General features: G+C 40.0%; 1 protein-coding gene across 12 annotated transcripts in view; it reads right to left on the bottom strand.

The window, feature by feature from the left end:
- ENOX1 (ecto-NOX disulfide-thiol exchanger 1) overlaps positions 1-17,889 on the bottom strand; it is a 609,204-nt gene that overhangs the window by 583,909 nt on the left and 7,406 nt on the right. For 4 of the 12 annotated variants that reach the window (XM_045202206.3, XM_045202230.3, XM_045202207.3 and 1 more), the window contains exon 1: positions 10,901-10,957. The exons of the other annotated variants lie outside the window; for them this stretch is intronic. The gene's annotated coding sequence lies outside the window, so the exon portion shown is untranslated. Of the gene's footprint in view, positions 1-10,900; positions 10,958-17,889 lie in introns of those variants that run through there. 12 annotated transcript variants of the gene reach the window in all.

Raw genomic sequence — 17,889 nt, 5'->3', positions numbered from 1 at the left:
GGATAAATGCAGTAACTCGCTTTTCATACAGTGAAAAAAATCACAGCATTCTATGACAGTATATAAAACTCTATATACATTTTCACAGAAGTGACTTTCCACTAGCATATTACAAATAACACCACTCACTATCTTTGATGTCATCTCACTTTACTGCATTAGCCTGAGGTGCTTTCAGCTGAATTTCTCTGTGTTTTGACCCACTTCTCCCTGTTCTACAAGAAGGACTGTGGTTCCTTTCTTTCTTCTTATTTGTATCAGATGAATCACCCAGGATTCTTGCTATATAACAAGTGTTCACAATGTTCTCACTGCTTTAAGCAGATATGTATCCCTTTCCAGCCTCAATTAGTGCAATATTACAAACTTTTATAGCAGAGGAATTGGAAACAGTGTCCCAATTAGTCAGCAACAGAAGAACAGGAAGAGAAACGAAAACAATAGAAGCATGTCTCTGCCCTTCTCTAGGTCATCCTACCTCCTCCTGAAAATCTAACTAATGCACGTCCTTCTTCTTTACTTTTTCTGCACTAAATATCAAATAAAGCTGAACTTACTGGTACAAGTACAAGAATCATGTTTGATGGGCTTAGGTGTATTTGAGATGGATATGACTGCTGAGATGGGTCTTGAAGGATTGCTCAGTGTTGGCAAAAGTCTGAAGAATTCACCTGGCAACATCTCCAGTTAAGTGAGAAACTCCTATATTAAAGCAGCTCAGGAGCAATTTAAATTTCGCTACCAATTTGGTCTCTCCTTCTACGGTGCACTATTTGGAACTCCAGGATAAATGCAAGTTACTGAAGCAGCCGTTTCCATTTCTCCCACGCATACCTCCCCTCCGTCTCCCCTTTACTCCCTGGCCTGTCAGCAGCCTACTGTTGCGAAGAGTAAAGAGTATGCATGTTGAGAGTTACTATTTATTCTACAGCACAACCAAGTCTCAGTTTTGTGAGATGACTGAGGTTGGGTATAAATGAGCTGCCTTTTAACTATCAGATTTGAGTTTCTTATCACCTTCTTCATCTATTTAGTTAACCATAGGATAAATTTGATTTGAACACCTTATGATTGTTCCTATATCTCTTCTAAATTGTTGAAGTAGTAAGTATTAAACAAGACAAAACACAGTATAGGAAGAAAAGTAGAAGCACAACCTGGATATCTTGCTTCCAACAAGAGTAAGCCGGTGGTATCTACTTCCACCAGATACAAGTAAATAATCAGGGACAAGCACTCACTCAGAATCCTACAGTCTTAAAAAGGCACTGTTGTAGCCAACTGTGGGAATTAGGCAAGATATTTACACTCTTACTATTTACAATACAAAACAATACTCATTCTACCTAAAGTCAGAAGTTAGTTTAAGTGAGGGGGGGGTGGAGTGTCATTATATGAACCTTGTGAATAGGCATATTCGAGGAATATTTATATTTTTGTTAATGTAATTTAAAAGGTGTTTAAATAATTCAATCAATTCTCAATAATCCTTACTAATAGAATTGAGTGATACAAAGGATAGCCTAAAAAGACAAACTGTGTAGCTTAACTATAGCTCATAAATCCAATCTCTTTCTCACAGATAAATGAGTACAGCACATATTCTTCAGATTTAATAGAATTTGTCACTTCAGAGCAGTTGAGAATCTTAATTGGTCACTGTGTCCAACTCTCCTATTTTGTATCCAATAGAATTTTAGCTTAAAATGTTTAAGAGATTTACACAGTTGTTAAATGGAAGAGTGGGGCCTTAATCTAACCATTCCAACTGATATCAAGAGGTGGAGCCACGTGGACTGTATCCAAAAGATGTCTGAAAACCAACTTGTTGCCCCAGTTAGCATCTCCCCTCCTCAACCCTATCCTTAGTTCAACCCTTGGGCCTTATTCACTTCTCCAATAACAGTAACAAATACCTACTCAGAACCTCCTATGTATAGTCTAATATTGATGAGATACTCCAACGTAAATAAGACTTAATGTGCCTTTATCTTTCTATGGCTTGATCAATAACTTCCTTAAGGAAATAATTAGCAATTTTAATTTAAAGAAAACCTTAATGAAAATTTTGCTAGCTTACAATAAGCAAAAGAGTTTTGTAAACCAACTATGCAAGAGAAATAACATAGCTTAAAAATAAAACGTAAACACAATCTAGAAATAGTTACATGTGCTATCACAAATCTAGAAGACTTACAAAGAGTCTGTAGCCTAAACATGAGAATTTACAAGGTTCCTGAGGAATTCCAAAAGAGATTCCATAGCTTCTCACAGCGTTCCCCAGCAGAACCTTTTAAAGTTTACCTCTCTCACCACCATCACAAAACACCTATTTAAAACCTGCCTCCTGCCGTTTAACAGGCATAGTGTTCATTCTAATTTTGCCCAACTGAGGTCAGTGAAGATATAAACAGGGGATATAGTGCCTCTCAAGTATCACCCAAGTATAGGAGAAAAAAATTCCCCAAACTTGTCCCTAATCCCAGACCATACCTGAAATAATATGAAAAAAATGTTTTTTGTTGTTGTCGCAAACAGCTTTTCATTTATTTTTATTAAATATATTGGGATGGCATTGGTTAATAAAATTATTTTAAACAGAAAAAATGTAAATGATTGAGAGAAATCCTTAAAATGTCTATGAGAGAAAACCCTGAGGGAACAGAAGGCCTTATATTCCGCAATGAAACATGCTCATAAGCAGCTGAGAAATGAGCCCACTTGTAACAGCACAACCAGGAGCCTGGATAATTACAATAGAAACACTTTATTTCAAATCATGAAAAGAGTTACACTTGATCTTCTTGTTAGCAGGGACTGAGCAGACAGCAACATTTACTGTGAAATGTAAGGGCAGATAACAGCTGATTTGAAAGGGGATTGTGTAAATCTAGTTAAAGAGCAACTTTAGAAGATTATTTTCAATTACTAAGATAGCATCATGGCTCTTAGAAAAAAAAATGGAAAGGTTTGTTCTTTACACCACACACAGTGTATAAAATCTAACAAAACTGCCTGCTTTTAAGCATTGGGATCAGCCAGCAGCTAAAATGCCTTACCTCCGCTCTACCCTCCTCCTTCAAGTCATTTTCAATTATTTCTAGCACTTACTCATCACTGTGAACAAAAGTCGTTTTCAACCAGAGAAACAACTTTAAAAAACACCATCCTCTTCAGAATAATTACTAAAGCTTTTAGATTCCCAAGTGACTGCCGGCTGAGGCCCAAACATTCTCAGTTAAGTGTCCTGACAGGTGAAGCAAATGCCATTTTATCAACCACAAACAGGTACACTTTTACTGCATGACCCAGCCCTGGTGTAGAAACCTTCCAGGTATACCTCATTTTACTGCACGTTGCTTTACTGCACTTGACAGATTTGTGTTTTTACAAGTTGAAGGCAAGACCTTCCACTAGCAAAAAATTCTGACTAGCTTTATTGCGGTGGTCTGGAACCAAACCTGCAATATCTCTGAGGTGAGCTGGTACTGCCCACTCCACTCCAATGTTGCCACCTTAAAACCTTTTAAAAGCAAAACAGAATTTCCCCAGGAGAATAGGTCCATGATGCACTAAAGGATTGAGGCAGCTCTTTAAAGAGAAAAAGATAACTAAGGGATTTTGAAAGTGAGCAACAGCAAGATAATGACCTCATATTTCATCTGTAGGTACCTGAGCACTTTATGTTAAACATTTATCTTCAAATACCCCTGTTCTTTCTAACCAAAATACTCTCTTATTACAAAGAGAGAGAATTCTCTCATTTAATCAAGACCACTGCCGTAACAGTGATAAATCCTAAAACAGCTTGGGGAGCCATAGCATCACAGCCATGCCTCAAGCCAAAGCACCATGTCCTCTCAGGCGCCGGACAATGGGGTTATTGTCACGGCAGTAGCTCAATTGCGGAAAGGCTGGCTTTGGTAGACTGAGGCCTAAAAACCCATCAGCTCACAACTGTTCCCCTATTTATATGTCATGATTATTTTAAGGTAAAAAATAACTAAAATTATGTTCAAGTCTCAGAAGAGCTAAACAGATCTAGTTTCTAAACTTACAGACACGGGCATGGTCAAGCTCTGGCCAATCAAAACCCTGCAAAGGAGTTAAACTGATTTCCTCATTGGCCAGAAGGATGGTAACTGAGAGTACTCTGTAAAAGGATGAAAAGGCTATCCCATCTGCAAGTTATCATAAGCTTGTTGGCCCTTCATCTGCCCGACTACAGCTGTATCTAACTCTCAGTTCAACCAAAGAGATTCAGGCTCCTGTGGTGCCAAAACGTCTCTCAAAAAAATGCCCAATTGAAAATAACTCTGCTGTGCGTCTTTCAATAGAACTGAAGTGCACTTCACCAACACAGAGCACAGGCATCTTGAATTAGCAGAGAACTATTTTTAACACATGAAGGATAAGATATGAAATTAGTTTCACGGGGAATGAGAACCTTGGAGATTATTTACTTTGCCTTAATTACTTTGACTCACCATTAATTTGGCTTTCCTGGGGTACTAAATATTTCATGCTAAGATTTTGAGACTAAAGAGATATGAGCACAAATTCAGTGCTTGGAGTCGGCAGTAGCATCTTCAACACAGACGCCCCCACTGGGCATCCAAGGCCATTCATGGATGCACTGCTCAATGGCATTTTCAGCTGCTGTTTCTGTGTTGTTTTAACCCTGAAACCAGAAGCTCTGTCCTGAAGTATGCTGGGAGCCAGACTGTATTCAGCTTCTGTTTTACTCCTCAGCCAATAACATCACTAGTGCTCACAGCTACTCACGGCGACTGCCAAATAGGGCAAGCAGCAAATGCCTCAAGCCAAGGAGAGAAAAGTTTAGACTGCACATTAAAAGTTTTTAATGATCAATGCAATTGGATGATGGAGTCAATTCCAATAAAGGTGACTAAGAAAACACTGTAGCAGGTACTCTGTAATGGGTTCATTAGAAAGAATGCACTCAGCTCTGTAATGGGTTCAGTGGGGAAGAATGCACTCAGCTCCCACCAAAGCACTTCGAGTGAGCAGGGTCTGCCATGTGCAGCTGCACACTTGCCAAAGCACTGTACTCTCCCGTGGCTCTTAATCAGCTGTCCACTGGCAGATCCCACAAACACAGGCAGTGCCTAGCAGCCAGCAGGAGCTCAGGGACAGCCATGCAAGTGTTGCCAGATGCATTAGAGACTCACTAGGATCACTCGGTCTGTCAGTGCCCTCCAGCTCCACCTGGCATTTGCAATTAGCAAGGGGAAGGGCAAGAGAGACTGAGAGAGCTGGGGCCCTCCTCTGGCCCATGCTCACAGAGAGGTCTTATCCTAAATGTTAGCAGAACTGGCCCTGTGTTACATAATTTAATTCTATTCCTGTGAGCTTAAACCATTCTTTTCTCCACTAACTACTGGATACCTTAACATTCTCTTTTTTAATATAAATGTATCTGATAAAGTTGTGCCTTTATTATAAACTGCCTTTTTTTCCATTCTTCTTGATAAGGGTATTATCTGGCTTAATTGGGCCATATCCCTCTGGCATCCTGAACCTAAGCAAAACATAGCAGCTGAGTTTACATATCCCCAAAACCCCCAGTTCTCTATTATGTAACTAAATTGTCATGGAAATGTGCTTCCACGATAAATATTTCTAACTTAACCATAATCATTTACATCTTTTATCACAGTCACAGCTTTACTATGTGCTCATATATACCATATCTCTTTATCTTGCCCATTTTTCCTATCTGGCCCCTTTCCACAGGGCTCATGCTCAGGAAACTCTCACCCTGCAGTCATTTTCCACAGGTACGCCTGTTCACTTGGTTGCTGTTGACCCAGCTCCCTAATTTTCTAGGTCACGTACCTCATTTGGGCCATTTGCTCTTTCAGTCATTTTTCTCACTTACGATTCTCAGGTGAGTCTTCAATGCCATATCTCAATTTCGATACTAAACACTGCACTCCTTTTGCACCATCAGCTAAAATAAAGTAAAGCTTTAACAAGTTCTATCTTAGGAGAGAAAGAGCATCAATGTTTGGAAGAGTTCACAATTCTTGTTTCTTCCACTTACTAGCTATGACAGCAGACAAGTTACTTAATCTTCCTGAGCTTTTGTTATTACTACTGACATAAAAATGTTGCCATGAGGGTGACATGGAATGACATATGCAGCTATGTCTGAAAACACTCAAGACTTGACTATTATTCTGAGATCTTCTGCTAGGTTCCCATTCAAATGCCCCTTGTGTTCACATTAATGAAGGCTATCCTGGCAAAAAGCACCTGTCTGCTCCTGGGTCCCTAAAAGCATGTCATCCCAATGAGCTGCTCCACTCACTTCCTCCAAATGATGACCAAGGCATACAAGGTCCTGCCATCCCAGAGATCACTGATTTCTAAGTTAACTTTTTTCTAGTAAATTCAACTGGAAGAATTTCGGAAGTATTACAGGTAAAAGTGCAGAGTAAAAGCACGTGCACGGCCATCAGCTAGCAGCACTTCCAATCACGCCTGGCTGGTCTTTACATTACACACTGGACTGGGGAGGCCAGCGGTAATAGACTGACCACAGAGCATGGCACAGTGGCGAGACTCAGGTGGGCACTCAGGGACAGGCAAACAGTCTGCCCTAAGTATCACCCACCAAGCGCTAAACTTGCAGCTGACCGAGTACATTCTTCCCCATCCTTTTCTCTTCACCTTCCTAATGAAACATTTTATACCACAGAAGCTTCGATTAACCTCAAATTATGTCACTTCAAGTTTGTCTTGTTCAAAGAAATTGTGACACCTGAAATTCTGCTTTAATTCTGAAGTCTCCACTGAAAGATTCAGACACACACACACACACACACACACAGCTCACAACAGGCAGTTGAGGGATTTCAACGTGTGATGTGTAATTGGCAAAAGTGTGGTTTTACAGGTTTTACAGCTTTGATGGCTTATGGCTATTAAAATGTAAAATTGGCAAACCTTTTGATCCAGCAATTCCTCTAATAGAATTTACCCAAATGAGATTATTGCACAAGTATACATTGGCACATATAACCATGTTTAGAGAAGCAGTGATTTTTAGATTGAAAACCTGGAAATGTAAACGTCTCTCAGTAAGCTTTGTAAACTACAACAGACACCATTAGCTGCCTCCCCAGCAAGCCATTTCTTTTCCAGCAGAACTCTGAGCTTCCTTTTCATGAAGTTTGGATGGGATTAACAAAAACTCTACCCAGATCTAAAGCAATGAAAACACCATCCCCTTGGTCACACCAGCTAAGGTGGTCCGAGTAGGAGGCCGTCCGGGGTTCTAATCTGATGATCATGAGAAGCTGTCTGAATAGTGCACAGGACCCTGGAGGTGCAGCTATTTTGCAACCATAAGAAACATGAAAAAGAGTAGGAAAGAAAATTTTTAAAAATATAATCCTAAATCTGAATTAAATTGTGCCAGACATCCCTATCCACTGGAATTTTCAACATATTTGTTTTTATCTTTTTATATTTTATTTATTTTTTGTTGTAGTTGTTCAATTACAGTTGTCTGCATTTTCTCCCCACCCCTCCACCCCACCCCAGCCAGAATATTTTATTTATTATGCTGTTACAGTTGTCCTGATTTTTCCCCCTTTGCCCCACCTCCACCCAAACCCCCACTCCCACAGGCCATCCCCCCACCATTGTTTGTGTCCATGGGTCATGCATGTAAGTTCTTTGGCTACTCCATTTCCTATACTGTACTTTACATCCCCGTGTCTATTCTGTAACTACCTATGTGTACTTCTTAATGCCCTGACCTCTTCACCCATTCCCCCACACCACCCTCCCATCTGGCAACCATCAAAATGCTTTCAAGCTAGTCTGCCCTAAGATTTGTGTTACTTACAATGAAAAGCCTCAAATAAAAGTATTAAGTCATTAAAAGATAATATATATTTATTGACATGGAAGGATGACAACCACATATTGTTAAAAAAAATACCCAGCAGACTATAGAATAGCACATAAAACAAAATCCTATTTATTTAGAATTTCATTTCTACATGATATGTACATGTGAGACACAGACAGAAGAAGAGAGACAGAAAGATATGTCTGGAAGAATTTTACTAAAATGTCTAGTATTTCTGACTAATTTTACTTTCCTTTTTGTATTATTCTATAGCATTGCTCTTATATGATGGCATAAATTTCTGTGGGGCAGAAAAATTAAGATTTTTTTAAAAAGCTGGCTATTTACTGATTCTGATCATCTTTAGTGCAAAATAAACAAAGAGCTTTGCCTCATATCCATTCCAGAAAAAAAAATCAAAGAAGCTGGCCAGGCACTCAAAATATTATTTCATTATAAAATTCCACAATGAAGCGATAAAACCACTTTAAGATCTGAATTTGTATATGCTGAAAAAGAAACACAGCCAGAGGTGCCTGAGTGCCTTTCTGGAAGTGTGGTAACAATACTGATCAAAATGAAACATCTTACAAAAGCTCAGTACTTCCTATTCCAAAAAGGGAAAGATAAAGTAGGTGAGGGCCAACGGTGCAGGGAGAGCAATACACACAGGTGCTTCCAGAAAGGGCAGGTGCCACTGAGGCCACTCAAAGCTGCAGAAGGGTGGCTGGTTTGGGGTGCTATGTTGTTGGGTAGAGCACCCTGACTGCCACTGGTTATCAAATAAACTTTCATATGGGGATAAATCTTCATTCCAGTCACTTTAGCTTTCCAAAGGTAATAAGTACTTACAAGCAAGCTAAAAACTAGACATTCTCTGTGACCCCTTTCAATTATAAAATTATGACTTAAGCAAATATATTTGATAAGTGTACAGGGGGAGCAGAGATTGAAAGATCTGTACACAATTAGGACAGAAACATCTGAGTGTTGCAGACTCTGGCTGAAAGTGACAGCCATAAAATGTAACACTGGGTTTGAAAAAATCTACCAAAGGCAAATGGAAAATAGAAGCAAAATAGAACCAGAGGCACAGATTCATGGAAGAGACTGACAGCTGTAAGATGGGAGGAGGGAGGTGGGGTATGACTGAAAGAACGTGAAGGGATTAGTCAAAGAACAAATAAGAAAGACCCATGGACATGGACAATGGTGTGGGGATTAACCATGGAAGTGGGGGCGGGCTGGGAGAGGCAAAGGGGAGAAAATTTGGGACAACTGTAATAGCAAAAACAATAAAACATTAAAAAATAATAATAGGATGTGGAGAAAGGGGAACACTTTGACACTATTGGTGGGAATGCAGACTGGGCAGCTACTGTGGAAAGCAGTATGGATATAACTCAAAAAATTAAAAATGGATCTGCTTTCTGACCAGCAATCCCACTTCTGGGAATATATCCGAAGGAACCCAAAACACTAATTTGAAAGAACATAAGCATCCCTACATTCATTGTAGCAATATTTATAATTGCCAAGATCTGGAAGCAGCCCAGTGTCCATCAATAGGTGAGTGGATAAAATAACAATGGGACATTTACACATTGGAATTTTACTCGGCCATAAAAAAGAAGTAAGTTTCACCCTTTGCAACAGTATGGATGGACCTGGAGAACATTATGCTAAGTGAAATGAGCCAGTCAGAGAAAGACAAACACCATGATTTCACTCATATGTGGAATCTAATGAACAAACTGAACTAACAAGCAAAACAGAGACAGACTCATAGAAAGAGAGCAGATGACAGCTAGTGGTGGAGGTGGGATTAGGGGGTAGAGGAATTGAGCAAAAAAAGAAAAAGGACTCATGGACATGGAAACAGTGTGGTGATTGCTGGGGGATGGTATAAGGGGACTAAATGGTAATGAAAAAAATACAGTAAAGATTAAATAAAATATAAAAATAAAGCCTAAATAATAATAATAATAATAATAATGATAAAATTAAATACAGTAAAATAAAATGAAATGAAACACCCTTCAAAATTACCAAAATTCATCAAGTAATGACTGCACTTAAAACTGGATATTTAAAAATGTAATTATACAGGTGGTGAAAGACAAATACCATACAGTCTCACTTGTAAGAGGAATCAAATGAACAAAATAAACTAATGAGCAAAATAGAACCAGAGGCATAGAATCATGGAATGGACTAACAGCTGTCAGAGGGGAGGAGGGGGTGGGGACTATTTGAAAGAAGGTGAAGGTACTAGACAAAGAACACATACGCATGACCCAAGGACATGGACCACAGTGTGGGGAGTGACTATGGAAGTGGTGGGGGCAGGTTGGGTGGAGGGGAACAAAGGGGGGAAATTGGGACAATGGTAACATCATATGTAATAAAACATTTTTAAAGAGAAAAAATTTAAAATGCAATTATGCAACTAAAAAAGAAGCCAAAAATTCTTGATTTGTTTATTGGTGATTTTTTACTACAGCTTGTAGGATTTTCTGACTATAAAGTCTCAAAAAGTGTGGCTTCTAAATAAAATTAATTAATTGGACTTAACATCTCTTTAAAGTAATACAAATCTTGTAGACACAAGGTAACTGCAAATAATACTAGGACAATTTGTTTTACAAGTTAATTTTGCTTCTTTTACAATAAATTACTACACTATACCTATATTGTATTTCATGAAATGCCATTGTTCTCAGTCTGTCACCATTTAATTCTGGGAGAGCCACAACGCTCCAAGAAAGAAAAGATTCAAAAATAAACATCACCCATAAAATTGTCCATATCACATTATCTGCCTTTGGGATCAAATTAAAGATGAATCCCCAAAAAAGCATCCCTCCCACTCAAAATTACAAGCAGGTACTAGGTTATCCTTTGTCTATTCTGGATCTCATTCTAATTTCATCCCACTTTGATGGAATGTTGATAGTCTTCAATCTTAAAGGACATAAGAATAACAAAAAGGACAACAATGAATGGTTATCAAACCTCGTTTTCAATAAGAATCCATTAGAGTCCCTCCACAGTCCTTCTGCAGATGGTTGCACTACACTGTGAATGTCTCCGATTTGTTCACTTATGTTACATGAATTTCACCTCTGTTTGAAAAAAGAAAAATAAAACAAAACAAGAACCCTTCAATGGCTGTCCATCACACTTAGAATAAAATCCAAAATCCTCAGCATGGCCTAGTAGGTCTGGCACAATCAGGTCCTAACTTATATCTCAAAAACCTCATTCCCTGCACTCCAGCCACACTGTTCATCTTTCAGTGGCTCCAAAGGCCAAGCTCTTTCTCCTGTCTGGGCTTCCCACACTGGACTCCCACCTGGACCCAATTCCTATTCAGGTCTTAATTTCTAAATTACTCTCCCATATAAGCCTCCCCTGACCACTTCACCCTCATTATACCTAGAAACCTAGTCTTTTCCAACTACTTATCATGAGTTCTAATTTTATATATTTTCATTTTGCCTAATATCCTTTCCAGTAAACTCTGGATCACTGGAGGACAGGAACAGCGATCACTTTTGTTCACTACTGCATTCCCCTGCATGAACATGGCACAAGAAACACCCATTCTTTTGACTCAATGAATGTGTAGCAAGCCTTGCTAAGACAACATTAAATCTCTGTTACAAATGTAGTATCAAGCTAGGTCACAATATTATGTGATGTTTAAAATATGCATTAACAAAGACTTCTGGCCAAGACGGAGGCGTAGGTTGATATACTGTACCTCCTCACACAACCAAAAGAAGGATAACAATAAATTTAAAAACAAAAACAACCAGAACTGACAGAAATCAAACTGTATGGAAGTCTGACAATCAAAGAGTTAAAGAGGAAACATTCGTGCAGACAGGTAGGAGGGGCAGACACTGGCACCTGGGGCGAAGAAGACTGGTGGCAAGGCAGAGGCTGCAGGACTGGGGCAGGCAAGGAGGTGGCTGGCAGATTGGGTGAGGCAGTGGCTGGCAGACCAGGTGGTCACATATTTGCATGCAGATAAACCCAGAAGAACAACTGGGGAGTGAGACAGACCGCACAACCCAGGGTTCCACTGTGGGGAAATAAAGCCTCAAAACCTCTGACTGAAAAACCTGTGAGGGTTGCAGCAGCAAGAGAAACACCCGGCCTCACAGGAGAGTCTGTTGGAGAGATCCACAAGGTCCTAGAATGTACACAAACCCACCCACCCAGGAATCACCACGAGAAGTACCCAATTTGCTTGTGGGTAGTGGGAGAAGTGACTGAAAGCCAGCTGAGAGCTGAGAAAGTGGCATTGTTTCCTCTCAGGCCCCTCCCCCGCATACAGCACCAAAAAGTAGGGACCTGGGTTGCCCCACCCTGATGCACACCTAAGGCTCCACTGCTTACTATGTAACAGGTACACTGAGACAAAAAAAAAAGGCCCGAAAAAGGAACAGATCAAAACTCCAGAAAAAATACAACAAAGTGATGAAGAGATAGCCAACCTATCAGATGCAGAGTTCAAAACACTGGTAATCAGGAAGCTCACAGAATTGGATGAGTATAGTAGCAAAATAGAGGAAAAAGTAAAAGCTATGCAAAGTGAAATAAAGAAAAATATACAGGGAACCAACAGTAAAGAGAAAAAAACCAGAACTCAAAAACGATTTTAAGCAAAAGGAAAAATTAAGCATTCAACCAGAACAGAATGAAGAAATAAGAATTCAAAAAAATGAGGAGAGGCTTAGGAACCTCTGGGACAACTTTAAATGTTCCAACATCCAAATCACAGGGCTGCCAGAAGGAGAAGAGAAAGAGCAAGAAATTTGAAAACATAATGAAGGAGAACTTCCCCAATCTGGCCAAGGAAATAGACTTCCAGGAAGTCCAGGAAGCTCACAGAGTCCCAAAGAAGTTGGGCCCAAGGAAGTACACACCAAGGCACATCATAATTACATTAGCCAAGATTAAAGATAAGGAGAGAATCTTAAAAGCAGCAAGAGAAAAGGAGACAGTTACCTACATAGGAGTTCCCATTAGACTATCAGCTGATTTCTCAAAAGAAACCTTGCAGGCAAGAAGGGGCTGGAAAGAAGTATTCCAAGTCATGAAAGGCAAGCATCTATCCAGCAAAGCATTAATTTAGATTTGGAGGGCAGATAAATTGCTTCCCAGATAAGGTCAAGTTCAAGGAGTTCATCATCACCAAGCCCTTATTATATGAAATGTTAAAGGGACTTTTCTAACAAAAAGAAGATAAAAAATATGAACAGTAAAATGATAACAAAATCACAATTATCAAGAAGTGAACCTAAAAAAATAAACAGGAACAGATTCACAGAAATAGAGATGACATGGAGGGTTATCAGAGGGGAGAATTGGGGAAAGGTACAGGGAATTAGAGGCATAAATGGTAGGTACAAAATAGACAGGGGGAGGTTAAGAATAGTATAGGAAATGGCAAAGCCAAAGAACTTATATATTTGACCCATGGACATGAATTAAGGGAGTGGAATGCTGGTGGGAAAGGGTGCAGGGTGGAGGGGAACAAGGAAGGGGTGAATGTGACAACTGTAATCGCATGATCAATAAAATATATTTAAAAAATTGAAAAATAAAATATATGTTAACATTATTCTTTTCACAACTGGATGAGAAAAATCAGAAACTACTTAGGGACAATTCACTATATAAAATGCACCAACTAGTGCACAGAAGACAACTTCTCTAACTTCTGTAGCACCTCCTTTGTTTCTTTACAAAATCAGTCCCTATAGCCTCAAAGAAATTCCACTTAGAAACTTTCTCCCTGTGCCACTGCACAAGGAAATATAGTCTCTGTTTTCACTGGGTAATAAGGAAAGAAACATAGACTACACCTCTGTGGAAAGACGCAGCTGAAATGGTAGAAGGCCAGGCTTCAGCAAGATGTCATGTAAAACTGTTGAGGACTCTCATGTAGGCACAACCTTCCTGAAGGAAAGGGCACAGAGTACTACCAGGGACAAGGTACCTGAATGCAGTCAGTACTGAGAGATAAAGGAATAAAGTAATTCAAGGAAAAACTCACAGAAGAGCAGGCATAATTGGTGTTTTATTACTAAACAATCTGTTCTTTAGTGATTGTAAGAGTGTAAGTGATTTATTTTTTCTAATCTTGCACTTGTATACCCCTAATTTGTCCATGAGGCTGAAGTGTATTTTATTACTTACCTTCAAAGAGTATACCCATTTAAAATACACTTTTCTTTTCCATTGTTAGTTTTTGTTCAGAGCTGCCTAATCCACAATTCTCCTGCCACTTCCAATCATTATGGAGAGCAGAGGCAAAAGAGTGGTCTTACAGGCAGGTTCCAAAGAGCTCTGTCTGTTCAGAACTGTGTGCACCAGCCCACAAACACCCCCAGCCCTGTTCCCACTGCAAGAGCAGAACATGAGGACCTGAATACACTTAAAGCCCATGCCACAGGCTGTTTTTCAATATTTATATTCTTCTTTAGCTGAAGCTCTGAATTTTCCCAGGCCCAATTCCATAGACCTGGTGCTGATTTGCATGGCCATTAATTTTAAGAAAATCTTCACGTGTGCTGCAGTGGTACTGCTCCCCGCATCTGAGTGTGGGGCACCCACAATTCCCTTGTTTGTATGGCCTTTGAACATCTTAGTCCAAGACAGCTCTAAACCCTTCTCCCTGCTCCAATTCCCAGCTCTCTGTGCTCAGCTGGGGAATGCCTGGAGAGAGGATGACGCTGCCCAATGTCGTCAACTACAGGTCAAATATGGCAGCAACCAACAAGGCTGCTCTCCATTGGCAGAGGAACCACAGCAGTCACTACATTACCCTGACACCTTCTCTAAGATACTAACTTTCTCTTCTGCGTCCCTTTCCTTAAGGCAGTTTGTATGGCCACCATGTTGGCCCCAGAGTTGCTTCCTCCGACATGGCTTTTAAACTTGCTTTGTCCTTACAGATGTTACTTGAGTCCTGTTCTCATATTTCAAAAGCATTCTTACTAACATTTTTACCATTGTTTTTGTTACAGAATCACATGTAACACTTCCATAGGAGGTGAGGGAAAAGAGCCTGATAATGCATACTTAAAAAGCATCCTTGTGCAGGAAAGTGAAGTGTCAGCAAAACCAAATCTTAAGTGGCAGAGGCCGGACTTGCAAACCAAAGTATATTCAGGAGTGAATCATGGGACCAACATGTTAATACAGGCATAAGGATATTAGACAGGCAAAGAGGTCAGGAAGAACTACTGGCAGAAAATAAGATAGAGAAGGTAAGTAAAAGAGGAGCTCAAGTATAGAATAACAAAGACTCTAGGAGAGATTGCCAAAATGCCAAATATATTTGACAAAGGGAACTTAGCGTTTGGAAAACCAGAGACTAGGGAGGGATGAACAGTCAGTAAAGGACAGAGATCCCTGATAGAAGAGGAAAAGTTATCACTCACTTTATTCTAAGGTACTTTCTCCTCTAAGTATAGCTAGCAAGATTTTTGCAGTGAAGAAGCCAGAATGTAAAGAGGAAAACCTCATCAGATTTATACCACTGCCTCGCTTGGAGGAACTGGGAATGTGTAATAAGGAAAACAGAAATCTCTTCAAGTATTTCTTCATGGAAGCAATTTAATGTAGAGAATTGGTTACTCAGGTGACAGAGGAGCAGAGAGCCAAATACGTAATATTGAGGTAATACAGAGATTACCAAGAGCAGGAAGCTGCTACCTCCCCTAGCTAAAGAGACTACCAGGGCAGCAGTGTGGCAGGAGTCCATGGGCCAAGGTCACTTGTGAGCAGCTAGAACCAGAGGTCTGTGAAGTATGAGTGGTGCTACCGAGGAAGCATTCCCACTGTCAGAGATGCTGCACAAAGCTAGAAGAAAACAACACCCTGTCTTTGCCCTTCTGCCTGCTATCTCCCATGTGCCTCTCACACGGGAGCCAGCTGACTCAGAAACCTGGGAGAGCAACACAGAGAGGAAGAGGCAAGGGCAAAGAATGCTGTAAGGGAAGGATAGAAATGCTGGTACAAGGAAGAGGAGTAACAACCAGCTGTAACAAGCCAGTTTCTTTTACAACAGGCATGCTTTTAAAAGGTTTTCTTGTTGCCATATAATGGTAACCAAGGAATAAATAAAGTAAAAGCTGTACCTAGCCACATGGCCCACTGGCATTCCTGCTGCATTCGGGTGGCCGCAGATGCTGCTCTGCAAAATCACAGTCTGAGAAGGGGGCTGAGGAATTTATTCTACAGCACCTTTCTTCAGTTACAATTAAGCCAGGACCAGTCGAAACAAGTGAATTTTATTTTCAAATTTCTAGAATGAAAAAGGCTCCTTTAAAAATAAAAATATCCTAAGTATTAAATGCAAAAAACCACACACATGCACATGTGCAAACACAACACACCCAAATGAGTAGAAGTAAAACGGGAAATCTGAACAAGACTGATGGATTCTATCATCATATCCTAGTTGTGATATTGTACTAGATGGGTTTGCAAGATGTTACCAGTGGGGGGCGAAGGGTACACAGGATCTCTGTATTATTTCCTATAACTGCATATGAACCTAAAATTACCTGCAAATAAAAAGTTTAATTTAAAAATTCATAAATGTGCATAACATGCTAAATTAATAAGGCTTCTGCCTTTCTACTGTGTTACACACCCATATTGTCTCCAGCCTGTTCACACTCACATGTTCGGTATTTCTACTGTCATGACTCTGTCCTTTCTGTTGAGCAGGCCAGTAAGCTCTTTGCTGACCCATTCAACAATTTCTCATAATTTGGTCTCGTCTTTGTCATTGGCTCTTATTTTTTTACTTTATTTTTATTGTTGACACTGTTACAGATGTCACCATTCCCCACCCTTGCCTGCTTCCCTGCCCCAGCCTTTGCTCCCCCCCCTTCCCTCTGGCCAACCCCACACCATTGTCTGTGTCTATGGGTCATGCATACATGTTCTTTGGTTAATCCCTTCACCTTCTTTCATCCAGCCCAGCCCTCCACCCTACTTTTGCAGAATTATTCAGTGTGCTCTGGTTTCATTATTTACTCTTTGTCTTTCTAACTACAGACAGGGCCAGAATATTAGTATTCATACATGAGACAATTGGAAGGCTGCCTGATATTATTTCCTATCATCTAACAAGCTTAAACCTGCTCATTTCATAATTAAGCATTTAATTCAAAATGGTTCTCTTTATGGATTTATGATTCTTCCTCCTACCCCCTGTATCCTTTGATGTCCTGTGGAAACTGGTGACCTAAGATGGGGCAGGAGAAACTGGAGTCAAAGCCTGGTATTTTAACAGAAGAAGAGCAAAGAATCAGCCCCACCCACAGCTACCACTCAGTCACATAGCTAAAATACAGGATGTCAGAGAAGCAGGGAAAACAATAGATGTAAGTGCATGCTAGATCTTCCAGAAACTGATGGTGGATGAAAATCACCTCTTAGCCAAAGTTTGGGGTTGGGGGTGGGGGAAGGGAATCACTGTTCATCACAAAATAAACCCCCATCACAGGCATCTCTCCAACTCTCGTTTTCTACAACTCCACAAATCCTTCCTACAAAATATATCTTTCTTCTTTTAATGATCTGAGAATTATTTATATTCTTTAATTTATATGTATTCTTTTACTTATATCCAGAATTATATTACTTAAATCTAGAAAGTCTGATCACAATTATAGGCAAAAGAGAGAATTCTCAGCCCTTCAAGGGGTGCCAAGACTAACGGACAGGGCAATGGTACAGGAGAGAATACAGAACTCTTGTTTTTGTAATGGCAGTGAGCTAAGTGACTACACATCACAGGCCTCTATGCTATGCTGACTTTTCCAGACAGCTTTCCATCAAAATCCACATTGCACCCTTTCCCTCTCTCCATCCCCATAGTTACTACCTCCACTTAGGTGCTCATCATTGCTTTCCTGGGTACCTCTTAACTTGTCTCCATGCCCCTAACTCTCCCTCCATCCGCTGCAAAT

This window comes from Desmodus rotundus, chromosome 13 (genome assembly GCF_022682495.2).
Source record: "Desmodus rotundus isolate HL8 chromosome 13, HLdesRot8A.1, whole genome shotgun sequence".
NCBI classification, from domain to species: domain Eukaryota; kingdom Metazoa; phylum Chordata; class Mammalia; order Chiroptera; family Phyllostomidae; genus Desmodus; species Desmodus rotundus.
Note: the sequence above shows the minus strand (reverse complement) of the source record. Positions and strands in the feature narration are given on the sequence as shown.